This window comes from Globicephala melas, chromosome 5 (genome assembly GCF_963455315.2).
Source record: "Globicephala melas chromosome 5, mGloMel1.2, whole genome shotgun sequence".
Classification (NCBI taxonomy): Eukaryota; Metazoa; Chordata; class Mammalia; order Artiodactyla; family Delphinidae; genus Globicephala; species Globicephala melas.
The window spans coordinates 181,152-198,701 of NC_083318.1; the positions used below are offsets into that span (position 1 = coordinate 181,152).

Consider the following 17,550-nt stretch of genomic DNA (forward strand, 5'->3'; position numbering starts at 1 on the left):
CACTGGCTGCCCTGTCCGCGAGAGACCGGGGGTCGGGGGCGGAGGCTGTGACACCAACCCAGACGGGACAGGTGGGCTCGGGCCGGGGCAGCAGCCGCTGCAGAGGCTGAGCGCCACGGCTGCATTAGGCAGGTTTGAAGATAGAGCTGAGAGGACTTCCCCATGAACTGGCTGTGGGAAAACAGAAAGAGAGAAATCAGGCATGAGTCCAAATGTTTGTGGCCCAGCAGCAGAAAAGATGGCACGCCGTGGGCTGAGACGGGCAAGTTCACCATGTGCAGTCCACTGAGGGACACAGCGGTGCACAGACGCCAGTGAGAGCGCTGGCCAGGAGCGGCTGCAGGGAGAGGAGGGGAGGCCGGCTCGGGGGCAGAACACGGGGCAGTGGGCCAAGGGGAACGTGTTTCCAGGAGAAGAGAGCAGCGCGGAGGGGCAGAGATGACGATGGAGGCAGTCCACAAAACCTGGGGAGACCTGGACCAGAGCATTTTCCTGGGGGAAGGCAGAAGGCTGCAGGGTTAAGAGATGAAACAGGGAGGGAAATTGGGGCGGGCGAGTGTAGACAGCACTTCTGAGGAGTCGTGCTATATGCAAAGACGAGCAGAGCAGCTCTAGGTCAAGAGAGAGCCTGTTTGTTCTGTTCTGTTGTTCAGATGGGCAGCCTCCCCGGAATGGCCCACCAGAGGGGAAGGAGACACAGGTCCATCGGAGAGGGGCAGGGAGGAGGCCCCCGGGGGTGGCTAGGAGGCAGAGGAGCGAGGACCGCTCGCCCTCTGGGGAAAGGGGAGGCGTGGGCGTGGTGGGGTGGGGTCACCTCTCACTGCTTCTGTCCTGGTTTCTGGCTCCTTCTTTTCGTTCCGCCCTATGGGGTATATCCACACAAGGTCACCTGTAGACTTCAGTGAGTTCTGACGCATGTACACAGTCAGGAGCTTGTCACCACCACCAACACAACACACATTTCCATCATCCCAGGTGTCCTTGGGCCCCCGTCACCTCCACTCTTACGCTTTTGCTCTGAGCGAGGCCCCTGGACGGTTTCGGGCAGAGGAGGGACATTCCTTGGCTAATGTGTTATGAGAGTTACTCTTTCACGTTAAGAATAGATTTGGGGCCCAAGGACAGAAGCAGAAGGCCAGTGCTGAGCTGATTCTCCAGCTGGGGGAGGTGCTTGGCCTTGGGCCGGGGGGGTGGGGGTGGGGGTGCCGTGGCAGATTCTGAGGGGTCTACTGACAGCCCACGTCAGTAGAGCTTGGAGGCAAGGACCCCGGTGCCTCGGCTCAGCAGGCAGGAAGGAGCCCTGCCATGGGGCTGTGGGAAGGCCAGGGGTTGACCTTCTGACATCAGAGCCTGAGTTCCCTAGAGATATCCCAGCAGAGATGTGGTCAGGCAGCTGGACACCGGAGCCCAGAGTTCAGGGTCAAGGTCTGGGGTGTTGTCACTGATGAGGTCACCTAGGGAAACAGGCGGGCAGCACAGATGTCTGGTGTGCATCCCCAGCAAGAGGCCCTAGGCCTGGAACGAATCTGGAACCGTTGCCACGCCTCACACGCCTGCTCCTGGCTCTGCCCCATTTGCAGACCGGTGGCCACGGTGTCACAGGGTTGTCAGGTGACTTCCTGGGGCCACTTTGCCCTCAGCCTAGGGCTGCTCCCACTCTGCTGTCCCCTGCGCCTCCACTTCCGACCTGGGTCACCTGAGCTCCCATTGTACTGGAAAACAGAAGCAGCTAGAAGAGACCATGCATCAGGGTCTTCCCCTCCCCCCCAACGTGAAGGGCTACCAACTGCCCCCTGCATCCAGTCCCCAGTCCTAGGTGGGGACCTCAGCTCATGCAGCGTGGTCATTCTCCCCCTGTACCCAGTCAGCACCACTGAGGTCACCAGGGCTCCAGCCCAAATAGCAAACTGTCTTCTCCTCCTGGCCTCCGAGCCCCATTTGTGGCTTCCATCTACAACCTTGAAAAGTTGTCTTATATTTGCCCTCCTCCTTTGAGCAATCTGTTTTCACCCCAACAATGCCTCCACACTGCACTGGCCATGGCCCCGGAGGGGCCTCACTACCCTCATCCCTCCAGCAGCCAAATGTACATCACTCACCCCTGGGGTCCTCTTCCCCAGTCTGCTCCATCTGGGTCTTTCTCACTGACTCCTCCTGGACTCCCGGGTTTCTCCACCGGGAGGGCTGCAGGGGGCTTGGTCCCCCATCCCTCACTCGCTCCCTTGACCAGCTCATCATCTCCAGACACTGCAAGCTCACACTGCACTCCTGCAGCCCCCAGCCTCACAGCAGTCCCAGTTGGGGGTCTAGCGACATCACCTCCCCAGGTGGTCAGCAGCTGCCCACCCCTGCCTCCTCTCAGCAGTCCCACCCTTCCCGCCCTCCAGGGCACCACCAGGTGTAGCGCCCTGGCACCCCTGCGCTGCCTCCTGCTCCAGCCTCGCCCCCGCAGACACAAGGCAGCGGGACGCCAGTCCCGTGCCCACAGTCCTCTGCTCAGACAGCCCAGGCACCTCGCATCTGACCTCATCTCCAGCCTCTCTGTGCCCTCTAGCTTTGGGGCTGGTCTCTGGAAAGCATCCTCCACAACCCCCTCCTACTTCGGGGCCTGAGGCTGGCTGGACTTACTGCCTGTGAACCGGCCCCATCCCCAGACACTTGCAGGGCTCGCTCCCTGCGTCCCTTCCGTGCCCATTCACTCTATGTAACCAACTCCGGACACCCACTGCCTCCCCCACCCGGCTTGTTTCCCACAGGACACCGCATTTACGTTCTCCTCTGTTATTCCCGCCCCCCCTCGCAGTGCGGACCCTACGAGGGCGTGGACGTCACGGTCACTGCTTACAGCTCCAGGGCGGGGCCTGCGGAAAGCCGGAAACAGGGACGAGCTGTGGGGTCAGCCTTGTTGTCTACTGTCCGGGAGCCCGGGAGGCAGGTTCCCTGTCTGAGGCGCCCCCGCTCTTGCCTGGTGCTAGCTCCCAGGAAGAACAGGAATGCAAGAGCAAGACCGCCTCCCTCGGAGGAAACCCCTGGTCCCGGAGCGCCAGCTGCCTGCAGGTTCCAGGGTTCCGCAAGCCGCTCCCCCTCCTGGCGCAGCGCCAGCCGACCACGCCCCGTCCCCGCCTCGGCCCCGCCCCCAGGCCAGGGATCGCCCTACACCTCCTCGAGGCCCCGCCCCACCTCTGGCCCCGCCTCCCCGACCCCTCACGGGCCTCCGCTCAGAGCCGGCCCCGGGGCTCTCTAGGTCCCTCTCCCTCTGACCCCGCCCCCTGTCCCCACCCACACCTTCTGACCACGCCCCCTCCTAGGTCCCGCCGCTGGCCCCCTCGCCTCTCCAGGTCCCAGGGCCCAGCCCAGCCCGGACGCGCCTGCGCCCTCTGACCACGCCCTGGCCCCCGCCCCGGGACCCACCGACTCCAGGCCCCGCCCCTGCCCCGGCTGCCGGGTGGGAGCCGGTCCGCGCAACGCGCATGCTCCAAGAGCGGCGCCCCCGACTCTGCGCTCGGCTCTGCTCGGGCATTTCCGCCTCTTTGTTTTAAACTCCGGACGGATTTTTTTCTCCTGCTCTTGGGGGGGACCCGGAGGGAGCGGCGCCCCCTCCCTCTCCCGGCGCGGCCCCCGCGTGCGCCCCGCTCGCCCGCAGCTGAGACGGCAGGTCAGTGAGTCCGCGCCCCGCCCGGCCTGGCCCGCGGCGCTCGCTACACAGGCCGCGGCCTCGGTCCGTGTCCGGGCCCGGAAGGCTCCGAACCCCGGCCCGCGCCCCTGCGCCCTCGTCGGCCCGGCCTGCGGATCCCCGACTCCGTTCGGCGGGGCCGGGACCCCGGGCAGGGCCCGACCTCGGGACCGGTCTTCGGGGAGGGACCAGGGAGGACTGGACCCCAGGACGGGTCACCGGGGAGGGACCAGAGAGGACCGGACCCCAGGACGGGGAGGGACCAGGGAGGACCGGACCTCAGGACGGGTCACCGCGGAGTGACCAGGGAGGACCGGACCCCAGGACGGGCCACCGCGGAGTGACCAGGGAGGACCGGACCCCAGGAATGGCCACCGCGGAGGGACCATGGAGGACCAGACCCCAGGACGGGTCACCGGGGAGGGCTGGACCCCGGGACCCAACAAGAAAAGGACTAGGAAGCACTCACTGTACCCTGAGACAGATCACCTAGGAGAGCCCAACCCTGATATGGGTCATGGAGGAGGGTCCAGCCTCACTATGGGTCACGGAGGAGGGCTGGAACCTTAAGACTAAGCAGGAATCAGAGAGAGCTGGACCCGAGACAGGTCACCGAGCAGGGCCAGGACCCAGGAACAGCTGGGACACTGGGACAAGTCACTGAGGAGGCCTGGACGTTAGGATGGGTCACCTGGGGAGGTCTGGACCCCTGGACTGGCCCCCAGTAGGACCAGAATTCTGGAAGCATCCTGTGAGCACCTCTGGGACCCTGGGACAGCCCCTCTTTCCCAGGAGGCCATGACCCTGGGACTGTGCCATGTGAAGGGCTCTTGCCTTGTGACAGGCTCCAGGGATGACCCAGGTAGGTCACGTAGGAGAGTCGGACGTTGGGGCAGCCGTGAAGAAGGCTGGCGCTCAGAGAGGGCCACAGCCGTGATAAGAGCTGGAACTTGGAGTCAGGTCCCCAGGGAGGCCAAGGCTCTTGAATGAGTCCCTGAGAAGCACTCAGACCCCAAGGGTGGTATGTAAGGGGCGCCGGGACCTCAGGCTGGACCCCCAGGGGATTGGGCCCTGGGGCAGGTTCCAGAGGTGCCCAGAATCTACCCAGCCCACTCAGCTGGACCTGGCTTCTATAAAGGCTCTGGAGCATCAGGGATCCTGATGAGCCCCACAGGTGCAAACCAGCCCTCTCCGTGAGGCCCCTGAGCACCTGGGCCTCACAAACCTTCCGACCTTCAGCAGATGCTGCCTGGGCTGGGCCCTGGGGGTAGGCAGGGTTGAGGCCCATCCTCCCAGCTCTGGGGACTCAAGTGGGGGTGGGGGTGGGGGCTCATAGTCCCCACTGGCTCCGTGCCCCAGGCCAGTGCTTTGCCCCTCCCCAGACCCAGAAAGCTGTCCCCTACCCTGTTCTCCCAGTCCCTGCTCCAGGGCTTCCATCCTTTCCTTACCTGGGCCCTGTGGTCAGTGTCAGGCACCTTCAACCACTCCTGTCCTCCCCTCCCTCCAGTGGTGTTACCAAAAGAGTCCCATTCTCAAGGTCTGGAGGTGTTTTCTGTGTCCAGGAATTTCCAGGAGGGGTGGGGTCCAAGCTGGGAGTGTGGGCTGCGGGAAGGGTTTGGAGCCAGACGGCCCAGTGCGTGTCAGGTGAGCCATCAGGCACCTCCTGCGCTCCAGGAAAGGACCTTGGGATGGGAGCTTTGCTTCTCTGAAACCTTCGAAGCAGACTTCATTTAGATCTTGCCTGTGTTGTCCTTTAATTTGGAAGTGGGGATGGAGAAGTGCTGCCCTTTGGCTGGGGAAGGGCTCCAGAGTGTGTCCAGTAGGATAATGTTGGAGGAGTTTGAGAGGATGGAAAGCCCAGGCAGGCACTGGTTCCCTGGCATGGGGTGGGCGTGCAGCACATTCATTGCGTGGACGAAAGGCGGGAGTGCTTTCAGAAAGGTCGACCTGTGTTAGGGTGAGGCACGACTCTAAACTTCCCAAGGGAGATGCTTGAAGTGGTCAGTTCAGTATTTCATTTTGTGCCATAACTTCACTTGTTGATTACTTAGGAGAAACCCCTTTGCATTTTCAGTGTAACATTTCACTGTAACTAAGCTTAAGCGCATGGAGCCCCTGAATAGTCCAGCCTATTTTGATTTGTCAAATGTAACCACACTTGCGACCTTGTTACTCAGTGCTTGCTTTTTCTGTGTGTTTGTGTTTTTTTGTTTGTTTGTTTTTTTAATTTATTTGGCTGCCTCGGGTCTTAGTTGCGGCATGTCTTAGTCGCGGCATGTCTTAGTTGCGGCACGCGGGATCTTTCGTTGCGGTGCGCGGGCTTCTGCGTAGTTGTGGCCCGCGGGCTCTTGGGCTCGTGTGGGCTTAGTTGCCCCGCAGCATGTGGGATCTTAGTTCCCCAACAGGGATCGAACCAGCGTCCCCTGCATTGGAAGGCGGATTCTTAACTACTGGACCACCAGGGAAGTCCCTGTGGGTTTTTTTTTTTTTTTTTTAACATGTACTTTGCTTTTTAAAAAACTTAATTTGCTTTGTGAAGCTTTGGGAAAGACTTGTAAAACTGGGCATTCAGGTTTGGTTAGGCTCTTTATTTTCCCATTTTTGGATTTCTGAAGGTGTGATAGTGCTGGATGGTTGTATTATTTATATATTACTGTCCCGCAAATTACCCCAAAGTGTAGTGCCTTAAAACAGTACCAGTTATGATGTCACAGTGTCTGTGGGTCAGGAGTCCAGGCACAGCTTAGCTGGGCCCAGGGTCTCACAAGGCTGCCGTCAGGGTGCCCACCGGCGCTGTGGTCTTGTCTGGAGGTTCATCTGGGGAGGATTTGCTTCCAGGCTGCTGGCTGGAGACATCTGTGGGGCAGCTCAAGGGCCAGCGACAGGACAAGGGAGCAAGCAGGAGGCCACAGTCTTCATGACCTAATCTTGGCAGTGATATCCCATGCCTTTTGCCATATCCTTTGTTAGAACCTAGTCATCAGGCCCAGCCCACGCTTAAGGAGGAGGAACTCCACAAGGGTGTGCTTCCTGGGCGGGGTGGGTTTGGGCCATCCTAATGCCTGGCATTGATCAGGTGGTGTTAGCTCCTGAAGGGCCTGTGCCTGAGAAGTGCCCTGCAGGTGAATGAACAGAATTGTGTAGAGCTGTGTGCTCAGCCCAAGGTTGCAGCAGCTCAGCTGTCTCTTTAGTTACACAGGTTGCTCTGATGTCACCATTGTGATGATGGGATGACGCCGGAGCTTACGCATGACAGGAGAGAAATTACAAATAAGAAAGCTTTTTAGGAATTAACTTAGAACAGCTGTAGCAAGCCATAAGCTCCCCCGCTTCCCACATACAATTAAATTGTAGGTGTGTATGTGTCGGTGATACAGAGTTCTTGGAAGCTTCAAGTACAGCGATTTTAGTTGTTTCTAGAGCTTCATTTTATTCCTGCTAATTATTTTCCTCCAGAAATGATCAACTGACATTTGTAAGACGTTTTTAAGATGTGAGATCCCAAAATGTTTTTATTTGACCTTTGTAGGGAAGGATGCTCCAGGAACCTGTGTGCAAGGGCCTCTTGTGCTCAGCCCTGTGGCTTCTCCTCCCCGGTGCTTGGACTTTGTGGCGCTTGGGGTGGCGCTGCAGCACAGGGCTGTGAAGGGCACCTGTGCAGGGCCCGCATGGGAGGCTCCCTCGAGAACTTGTCACCACATGGAGGGAGCTGTCCCCCCCTGCCACCCTGCTCTGTGGACCTGCCAGGTTTCCACCCTGCTGGGGTGAGGCAGGGCCCTTTGCCAGTGATTGGAATTATTTATTTGGGTTGTTTGCTTTGGATTATAAAGCGAGGTTTGTTTTGGTCTGTACTGTTACTCTTTAATCTACTAAGTGGCAGGATTTGTTACTTCATTGGAGCTTTATTTGGTTAATGGTCAGAATCGAATTTGAAAATGTAATTTTCTTCTCTATTGAAATATGTTGAGGTTTGGGGACGGTTTCTTACTACCTTTCTGATATTTGCCATCACTATTGCAAAAATGCTGCACAATTCATTGTGTGTCAAAAAATGGAACTGTTCTTCAGCTCTACAAGTTGATAGTTTTTCATTGAATTTTAAAAAGTGACTTTTTAAAAATAACTAGAGGGACTTCCCTGGTGGCACAGTGGTTAAGAATCTGCCTGCCAATGCAGGGGATACGGGTTCGAGCCCTGGTCCGGAAAGATCCCACATGCTGTGGAGCAGCTAAGCCCGTGCGCCACAACTACTGAGGCTGTGCTCTAGAGCCCACGAGCCACAACTACGGAGCCCGCAGGCCACAACTACTGAAGCCTGCATGCCTAGAGCCCGTGCTCTGCAACAAGAGAAGCCACCGCAACGAGAAGCCCGCGCACATCAATGAAGAGTAACCCCTGCTCGCCGCAACTAGAGAAAGCCTGCGTGCAGCAACAGAAACCCAACACAGCCAAAAATAAATAAATAAATAAATTTATTTATTTATTTAAAAAATAAACATAGACTGTCTTTTCTAATCTGCATGTTTCTCCCTACAGCACTGAATTATATGAAGGCCCAGACGACAATAATGAAACACTTAACATGTGATGAGAGGGTTAAGGCGGGAGCATTGCTTCAGAATTGTCCATTAAATTAAGCAAAACCCTCCATTGAGAAGAACTAAAACTCACTAGAAAATATTGTCCTTAAAAACCAATTGTTAGGTTCACTGGGTTTTTTTTTGAAGAGAACTTACAATGCTTAGGTGAATTTAGAGAGTTGAGGTTAACTGGAATTTTTTTTGGGGGGCAAATGCATCAATATTTGCTGGACTTTGCAACACTAACAGCAAATTCCAGTTGTTTAACACAAAATAAGCGAACAGTGGAAAGCTGTCCACAGACCTCTTGACCTGTGTGGGTCGTGTCAGCTGCTGTATTTGCTGATTCTTAGCAGGGCCTGGCCTGTAATAGGTGCTCAATGAAGAATGACTAAAAGCTGACGTTGTTCCCTTTTGTGGCCCTGTTCTGAAGGTGTTCTGTGTATTAACACCTTCAGTCTTTTTTTTTTTTAATATTTATTTGGCTGTGCCGAGTCTTAATTGCGGCATGTGGGATCTTCTAGTTGTGGGATCTAGTTTCCTGACCAGGGGTTGAACCTGGGACCTCTGCATTGGGAGCGCGGGGTCTTACCCACTGGGCCATCAGGGAAATCCCAACACCTTCGACCTTAAAGTCACCCCAGGCTGCTCTCTGCTCACCCGCACGTGCCTGGCGAGGACAGGCAGGCACAGGGCACGGTCACAGGTAGTGAGGAGCAGAGGAGGGTTAGCCTCTTTTCTTCTCAAGTAATTTCCTCTTTTTTACTGAAGTGTTTGAGAAAAAAAACACAGTGGAGAAAAACCAGAAGAATTAGCCAATGAGCACTCTTCTGCCTTCCCCTAGATCCAGCAGTTACTTATGTTTTGCTTATCTCTTTTTTTAAATACGTATTTATCGTTGAATCATCTGAAAGGAGCTGCAAACCAGCTGCCACGTTCCGTAGGTAATTCAGAGCGCGGAGGTCCTAGTAAGAGGATGGTCTGCGCACGGCTGTAATGTCACGGCCACACCTGAGAAGTAGACGCTTACCCACATACGGGCTAATTTCAACCCTCCCCGGTGTCTCAACAGTGTCTCCCAGGGCGTTTTCCCTGAACCAGCCGCAGTTCCCCGTGGGGCACTGGGGGTCACGCCCCCTGTAGTGTCTTTCATTTCAGGCTCCCCACTTTCCCCATACAGCATCGACTTTCCCAGGCCATCTGTCACATCTGAGTTTTTCTGATTCTTCACTTACGGTGTCGTCCACCTTCGTCTGTTGTCCTGTTGACTCCGTGGACTACAGGGGGTGAGCCGGAGGCTGGGCCAGGCTCTGGGTTGAGCTGGCTTCTCAGGCACTGTTGTGCTTCGTGCCGTGCCGCCAGGTTGTGGCACCGCTCGGCCAGCGCTGCCTCGGTTCCCAGGGCCCTGTGGGCTGGGCTGAGTCCCCAGGGAGCAGAGACTGTTGGGGAGCCCAGGGGAGTCGTGCCTTCGTGCTGGAGAGCTGCCCTCGCTCTTGCAAGAGGGTGAATCCATCAGCCGCCTCCATGTGTGTCTGACGGGGAGGCGTCCTGGAGCCGCTGCATCACTTCTTGCGGGCACATGGTGGTGAATCCCACTCCAGTCCGCTTTGTTGCTCTTAGCAGACTTTATAAAAGGTTTAGGGCTTCCCTGGTGGCCCAGTGGTTAAGAATCTGCCTGCCATGCAGGGGACACGCGTTCGAGCCCTGGTTCGGGAAAGTCCCACATGCCACGGAGCAACTAAGCGCATGTGCCACAACTACAGAGCCTGCGCTCTAGAGCCCGCGTGCCACAACTACTGAGCCTGTGCACCACATCTTCTGTGACTGTGCACCACAACTACTGAGCCTGTGCTCAAGAGCCCGCGTGCCACAACTACTGAAGCCCGCGTGCCTAGAGCCCATGTTCCGCAACAAGAGAAGCCACTGCAATGAGAAGCCTGCGCACCACAACAAAGAGTAGCCCCCACTCACCACAACTAGAGAAAGCCCGCGCACAGCAATGAAGACCCAGCACAGCCAAACATAAATAAATAAATTTATTTAAAAAAAAATATATATATATGTAAAAGGTTTAGTGGGTAGAAATTTTTTGAACTTGTTACAGGAAATAGGGCTTCTGCTATCGCAGAGAAACTGCCTTCTGCACGCTGGAGCTGGGAGCTGCTGGAGGCAGACGGGTTTCCCTGGCGTTTCACTGAAGGGGCCCGGAGAGCGTGCCTCAGCGTGGCTGCGGGACAGAGCGTCGCGGGCTGGTTTCTGTTGTTTTAATTTATTTATTTATTTATTTTTGGCTGCATTGGCTCTTCGTTGCTATGCGCGGGCTTCAGTAGTTGTGGTGCATGGGCTCAGTAGTTGTGGCTCACGGGCTCTAGAGCGCAGGCTCAGTAGTTGTGGTGCACGGGCTCAGTAGTTGTGGCTCGTGGGCTCAGTAGTTGTGGCTCGCGGGCTCAGTAGTTGTGGCGCACGGGCTCAGTAGTTGCGGCACATGGGCTCAGTAGTTGTGGCACGTGGGCTCTAGAGTGCAGGCTCCGTAGTCATGGCTTGTGGGCTCTAGAGCGCAGGCTCAGTAGTTGGCGGCGCACGGGCTTAGTTGCTCCGCAGAATGTGGGATCTTCTCAGACCAGGGCTCAAACCCATGTCCCCTGCATTGGCAGACGGATTCTTAACCACTGGGCCACCAGGGAAGTCCTTCACAGGGTGGTTTAAACAGCAGGCATTTATTTCTCACAGTCCTGGAGGCTGGGGTCCAAGCTCAGGGTACTACCAAGTGGGTTTGGTTCCTGGTGAGGACCCGCATCCTGGCCTGCAGACGCACCTTCTTGCTGTGTCCTCACAGGCACACAGGGAGCCTGCTGAGCCCTTCCTCTCAGGGCACCAATCCCATCCTGGCCCCACTGTCCTGAATCTCAACCTCCCAAAGGCCCCATGTTTGGAGATGGGGGTTAGGGCTTCAACACATGAATTTTGGGGGCACAATTCAGTCCATACCAGGGGACTCCCGCTGCTTCCATGTGTTTGTTAACCTGATTCTGGTCTCTAGAATTGGGAGAACACTTGCCTAGTGAGAATATTTCCAGAGTTGGTGGTGACTCTGTATTTTACATGCTTGGGACTTCTGCCAGCATCGTCCATTTCTCTAAACGCTATTGTCTTCGTTTTCTATTGCTGGAAAGCAAATTGCCACAAACTTAGTGGCTTAAGAGGACACCCAGTTATTAGTCACAGTTCCACGGTCAGGAGTGCAGCCGGGTGTGGCTGACTCTTCTGCTCAGGGCCTCAGAGGCTGAAGTCAGTGTGCGGGCCAAGCTGCAGCTCTTGTCTGGGACTCACCGCTGGGGACTGCCCTCAGCTCCTAGAGGCACCCCCGTTTTTTGCCCAGGGGGCCATGGGCAGTTGACAGACCATGTTGCTTTCTGCCAGGTCAGCAGGGCTCATCCCTCTGACCTTCTCTTCTGCCACCAGCTGGAGAAAACTCTGCTTTGAAAGACCATGCAATTTGGTCAGGCCACTGGATACCCGCCCTGTGTTAAGGTCAGCTGATTTGAGACCTCGATTACATCTTCAAAAACCCCTTTACAGCAGTATGTGGGATAGTAAGGCCAGAGGTGTGTGTACACCGGGGCCCAGAATCCTGGGGCCTCTCAGAATTCTGCCTACCATAGTCTCCCCTCTGGCCCCCCTAAATTTCATATCCCCCAAGTGCAAACCACACTTGCCCCTCCCTTCCAAGGTTCCGCAGACTCTCATCCCCTGGACCACCTGTCTGGTGCAGCTGTGAACCAGCGAGGTGGGCGCTGTGCCCGCCCCATAGCACCACAGGGCAGACATGCCAGCAGGTGCAACTGTCCTAGTTCAGACGCGGGAAGTGGGGGGGTGACAAGGAGTCGAGTTGCCGCGCAGTTCTGAGACCCTGTGGGGATCCCGGCCCAGGTCTGTGGTTCCAACCGTGGTTTTTTCATGAAGGGGCCCCGTGTCTGCTGTGGAGTAGCGTCTGCAGCCAGCTGCCTGCCAGTGGAAACTTGGGGTCCCCCAGTCCTTTCGTGGCATTTTTCGTGGTTCTCCAAAGCTTGGATCTGAGTGGGAAATCGATGTGATTATGCAAATACAGTCTGTTTCAGGCTACGTTCTAACTGCACCTTCCCTTTGGCCTCACTTTGTCTGACGTTACTGTCCTGGCCCAGGTTCTCGAGGGCTGGGCCTGATCCCCGCACCCTCCTTGGCCCCCCGTCTTCACCCCCGTCCTGTCTAGAGGGCTGGTGCTGGGCGTGCGGGGTCCCTCGCCCTGTCTGCACGGTGCCCTGCCCCCCGGGGTCAAAGTTGGGACATCCGTCCACGTGGTTGCACTCGGTCCCAGTCAGAGCGGCCCAGCCTGCTCATCACTGCACCTGTGCTGACATGCGAGCGCCTGTTGGCACGTAACACGTGTTCAAGGGCGTGTTTTGAAGCAGTGTTTGAGCGCGTTTCCTGAGACCTCTGAAAGTTCGCACCTGGTCGGTAGTTCGGCTGGATGTAGAATCTACCTTAAAGTTGTCTGTCTTTGGACCTTGGAAAGAGTCACCGCTTTGCCCCGTAGAGTTCGGTGCAGGTGAAGAGTCTGGTGCTGGCTGACTCCTGCCCTGCGTGGGGCACCTCCTTTCCCCGGAACCTTTAGGATCCTTCCTGGCGCCCCTGACGGCTTCAGACGCGGGGACCTGTTTGGATATGGATCGGCACTTGGTCCCTTGCCGTCTGATTCTTCCAGCTGGGGAAATACTCGAATCACTTCTTCCAAGTCATGAAATGCTGCCTGTAAACGAGCATGGTGGAGACACAGGGATACGCGGGTCCTCACCACCCAGCCTGAGGAGTAAGCGTGAGACTGGGCGTCAAGGCCCTTCTGGTTTCTTTTTCTGAAACACCTGTTGGTTGGATGTTGCATCCCTTCTCTTTCCTGTCTTTTCTACCCTTTGGAAAGATTTTCTCAACTTAAAAAATATATTTATTTATTTATTTGGCTGCGCCAGGTCTTTTTCGTTGCAGCACGCGAACTCGTAGTTGTGGCACGCGGGATCTAGTTCCCTGACCAGGAATCGAACCCGGGCCCCCTGCATTGGGAGTGCGGAGTCGTACCCGCTGGACCACCAGGGAGGCCCCAGGATTTTCTCAACGTTATCATACAGTCCTGTTGAATTTTCAGTGTTGCTGGTCACATGGCTGACTCTGTAGTCTAGGGAGGTGGGTGATACAGAATCAGTAAGTTACAGGTGTGGCGGGTGGTAGCTCAGAGTCCTGTGCCGGTGGGCATGGACCTTAAACAGGGTGGCCTCAGAAAGCTCGCTAGGGAGGTGGCACTGGAGCAGAGGCTTATTGGGGGTGACCGTCGGAGAGAGAACGTCCCAGCAGAGAGTACAGTAATGCGAGGACCCCGAGGAGGGACTGCACTTAGAATGTTCTAGACCCCCAAGGGGGTCCACCGTGGCCATCGTGGAGGAAGGTGGCCTTGGGGCCTCGCGGGCCACCGGAGGCTGAAGCTTTCCCCGAGCCTTTGCAGGATTTCTCACCGGGGACCCCTCGAGCCGTGTTGGGGTCAGTGTGGCCCGGCACGGACGGCACGGGAGCGGGGCAGGTGTGAGCACAGAGCCCTGCGGGGCCGTCCACCTTTCAGGCCTTGCTCAGACCCAGCGCTGCTACCAGAGTGTGAGTCCCGCAACCCACTGTGTGCCAGGCACCGTCATGGGTGTGGGCTCGCCTGGTGAGCGAGGCCGCCGGGGCCGCAGGGAGCAGTGAGGCCGTGGGGCCGGGTCGGCCAGGCAAAGGGCCTCGGGGGGCCCGACAGAGCGGGGCTCCTCTCGTGCACCCGCCCGGGGCACCGGGGTGGCCTGTCCAGCTCGCCTGGGTGCAGTCGGGGGCAGAGCTGAGCACAGTGTCCGCGCGGAGCGGCTGGTCTTGAGAAGAGGGTGTCGGCGGGGAGCAGAGGCCGGCAGTTTGGTGAAAGGAGGAGGAGAAGGTTTCCCAGAGTGCTTGGGTGCCGGCTGACTGGACAGGTCTTACTTCCTGGGCACCGGCTCTGGGGCGGGCGCCCTGCTGGACGTGGTGCCCCGTGCTGAGGACACGGCCTCGGCCCTGCCGGGGGCGCCGGCACAGACACCGAGGGTGGTGACAGCGTGGGGACAGGACAGCGAGCGGGTTAGGACTGGGGCTTGGGTGGCCTCTCCGGGAGTCTTGGGGTCTCTGGTGGCCGCCCTGAGGATGCAGTGTCAGGCTGCCAGGGAGCAGCACGTACACAGCTGAGGGGTGGGCAAGGCCAAGGGGAATGGAGCCGACTTGGACAGGCGCCGTCGCGGACACCGACGTGGTCAGGGCGGAACGTGGAGGGAGGGCACCCCTTGTCAGCAGTCGGGTTCCTTCGGTTGGTTTATTCAGGGGTGTGTGTCTGGTTTGTGTTTCTAAGGCTGCTCAGGCTTCTCTGTGGAGAAGGGATCGGCGGCGCCGTGGTTGAGGGGGCCGTCCGGCCAGGAGCCACGGCATCATCCAGGGCGGGGCCACGGGCGCAGAAGGCCGCGGAGGATGTGGTGTTGGGGCGAGGCGGGGAGAACGGCCCTCCGGGCACAGGTGGCCTCCACAGTGGGCGTGTCCCCGGAACGGCCGCCTGCACAGAGCCGCGGCCACAGCGCTCGCGGCAGCCTCGTCCCCACAGCCCCGAGGGATGCAGGCAGGTTGCCGCTGTGGGCGAGGGGCCGGGCGTCAGGGCAGGCGCCGCTCAGACAGAAGGAGTGAGCCACCGTCCACGCGCCGTCCATGCGGCCGCTCGGCGAGTCTCAGGACGGCGGCTTGCCCCGTTCACACAGCTTCCAGAGTCAGGGCCCAGGCGGTCCTTTAAAGTACGTGCTGTTGTTATTTGTCAGACGTTCCGCAGTGCAGCTGTTTAATGAGTTTACAGGCTACTGTGAGCAATTCTTTGCCAATAAATTTGATGACCCGTTTCCTAGGAAAGTATAACTTAGCAACACTAACCCCCAAATAAATAGAAAATGTTAAGGTTCTCATAAGATATGTGAATGGCGGGAAGCATGACCGAGGTGGGCTTGTGTGGGGAGGCAGTTCTTTCTCCGGGGGTCCTGAGGGGAAGGGGATGGGACTGGCTGAGGCCAGCGCCTCTGGGAGGGGCCGAGGGGCCCCCCGGTCACATGTGGCATGGCCACAGTTGGAGACCCCGGACCGTGCCCCGTGCTGAGTGCCAGCGCGTGCTCGCATTTTATTCGTGCGTCACGAGGGTCTGAGGATGCATTTGAGTGAGAATGAGGGTGTGTGTGTGTTAAAAGTATTGGAGGGAAGTGCACTGTTACACTAGGAACAGCAGTAAATGTTGGGTGGTTAGGGTTGTAGGGCTTTCTCCTTAATTACATTCAGTAAAGAATTCCAGATTGTGATTAGTAAATGCATTTATGCTGCAAAACAAACCCAGTGCATTTCCCTAGAGGACGAAAGGGATAACGTAGGTGTAATACAAGGGCAGCGGTGCAGGGAAGACCCCTCAAACATGCTGTGGAGTCAGGGGCGGGGGCGGGAGCAGGGCCGACGGGGTGGGCAGTGATCCGAGGTGAGTGGACAGGAAGGCAGGGCCTCTTCTCGCAGGCGCAAATGCCCCCGGCACCCGGGGTGAGCCTGAGGGTGTGGGGAGCGCGGCCTGGCCCTTCTGCAGTGTCGGGCTGGGGTTGGTCTCCATGACCTGCTGCTTCCCCCGTGTCAGGGGCCACATGAGAGGGGTCAGCTGGGCTGCAGGGTGGGCAGTGGCCTTGGAGATTGGGGGCGTTGGCGCTGTCCTCGTCACCGGAAACTTGTCGAGAGCACATCTGTGGGGTAGGGGACGGAAGACGGGAGGGAGAGGTCTGAGCAGGTGGGTGGGTCCTGTCGAGGGGGTCCTGTCGGGAGGGAGGTATGGAAGTTTCTGGAATGAGAAGGGCTTGCTGGGACCGTCAGAGCCCTCGAGAAGCAGAGTGGGGACTGGATCAGCCTGGAGACCAGAGAACGGGGTGTGGAAGCTGATATTCTATCCCCAGGTAGGAGGGAGAAGGGTCCCCTTGGAAAGCGGGTGCTGCGGGGGTGCAGGGGGGGTGGGGAGGTGGGAAGAGGCCACCTGGCAGTGTTGGGGCCCCTCGGGGGAGGCCAGGCCTCCTGGAGCGTTGGTGTCCTGGAGCGCCTGGCCAGTCACGAGCCCCCAGGGGTGCTGACTTTCTGCCGTAGGCCGCGTCCAGAGGACTCGGGACGCTCAGCCGCGCTGCTCCCCACGGGCGGCTGCTGGGAAGAGCTGTGAACGTCAGGCACATCTAGTGGGTGTGTGTGTTAGTGGCTCTTAAATGGAGAGCTTTTACCAGGTGTGGACAGTTACCTCTATTCTTAGTTGCTGAGAGTTGTTTGAAAATCATGAATGGATAATGAGTTTCATCAAGTGATTTCTGTGCGTCTATGGGAGGATCTTATCGTTTCCCTCCTTTTAGCTTTTGTCATGAATTCCATCCGCTTCTTACACGAGTCCCTCGTATTCTGGGGTGGCCCTCCTGCACACCCCGGAGGACGTGTCACGATTGTCACTTGGTCTGTCCCCCGTTCCACTCCGGTGTGTGTTGTGTAGGCCTCACGCAAGAGTCGGGAATCTGTCTCAAGGATTCTCTGGGCGGGTCTGCGTGGGAGGGGGGCTCCCACAGGTTTGGTAAAACCGGCCTGGGCCAGCTTCCTTAGAACTAACTCTGCAGGTTCTGTTTCTGCTTGCCTCAATTCTGCTGAGTTATTTTTCTAGGAATTTATCCATTTCTTATGAACTTTCAACTCGATTGGCATGAAGTTGTTCATGATGTTATATTATTACTCAGATGTCACCTTCTCAGTGAAATATTCCCAGCCACCCTGTTCTCCCGACCCCCTTTCCCCGCTCTGGTTGGTCGTGTTTGTCACCTTTGACATCTAAATAATGGACCTGCTCGTGGCATTTATTATTTATTGTCTGTCTTCCTCCATGAGAATGTGGGCTCTAGGGATTTGTGTCTTTTTTGTTCGCTGCTGTCTAAGAACTCATGTCAAGCGTCTATAACTGTGTAGCTGGCCACACCGAGATTAAATCAAACTGAGTACACTGAGGTGCTGCGCTCACACTTGGCCAGAGTTCAAGGGCTCGGTGGCCGCCGTGTGGATGGCAGGTGGAGCAGTTTCCAGCCTCACGGGCTCTGCTCTGCACCCCACAGGGGCTCTGGTCTCACCCCACAGGGGCTCTGGTCTCACCCCACAGGGGCTCTGCTCTGCACCCCACAGGGGCTCTGGTCT

General features: G+C 57.5%; 1 protein-coding gene across 3 annotated transcripts in view; it reads left to right on the forward strand.

Moving 5' to 3' along the window:
* The first annotated feature begins 3,463 nt into the window (after positions 1 to 3,463).
* The window catches only part of PCGF3 (polycomb group ring finger 3), a 54,749-nt gene continuing 40,662 nt past the window's right edge, over positions 3,464 to 17,550 (forward strand). For all 3 annotated transcript variants that reach the window (XM_060298833.1, XM_060298832.1, XM_060298834.1), the window contains exon 1: positions 3,464 to 3,655. The gene's annotated coding sequence lies outside the window, so the exon portion shown is untranslated. The remainder of the gene's footprint in view (positions 3,656 to 17,550) is intronic.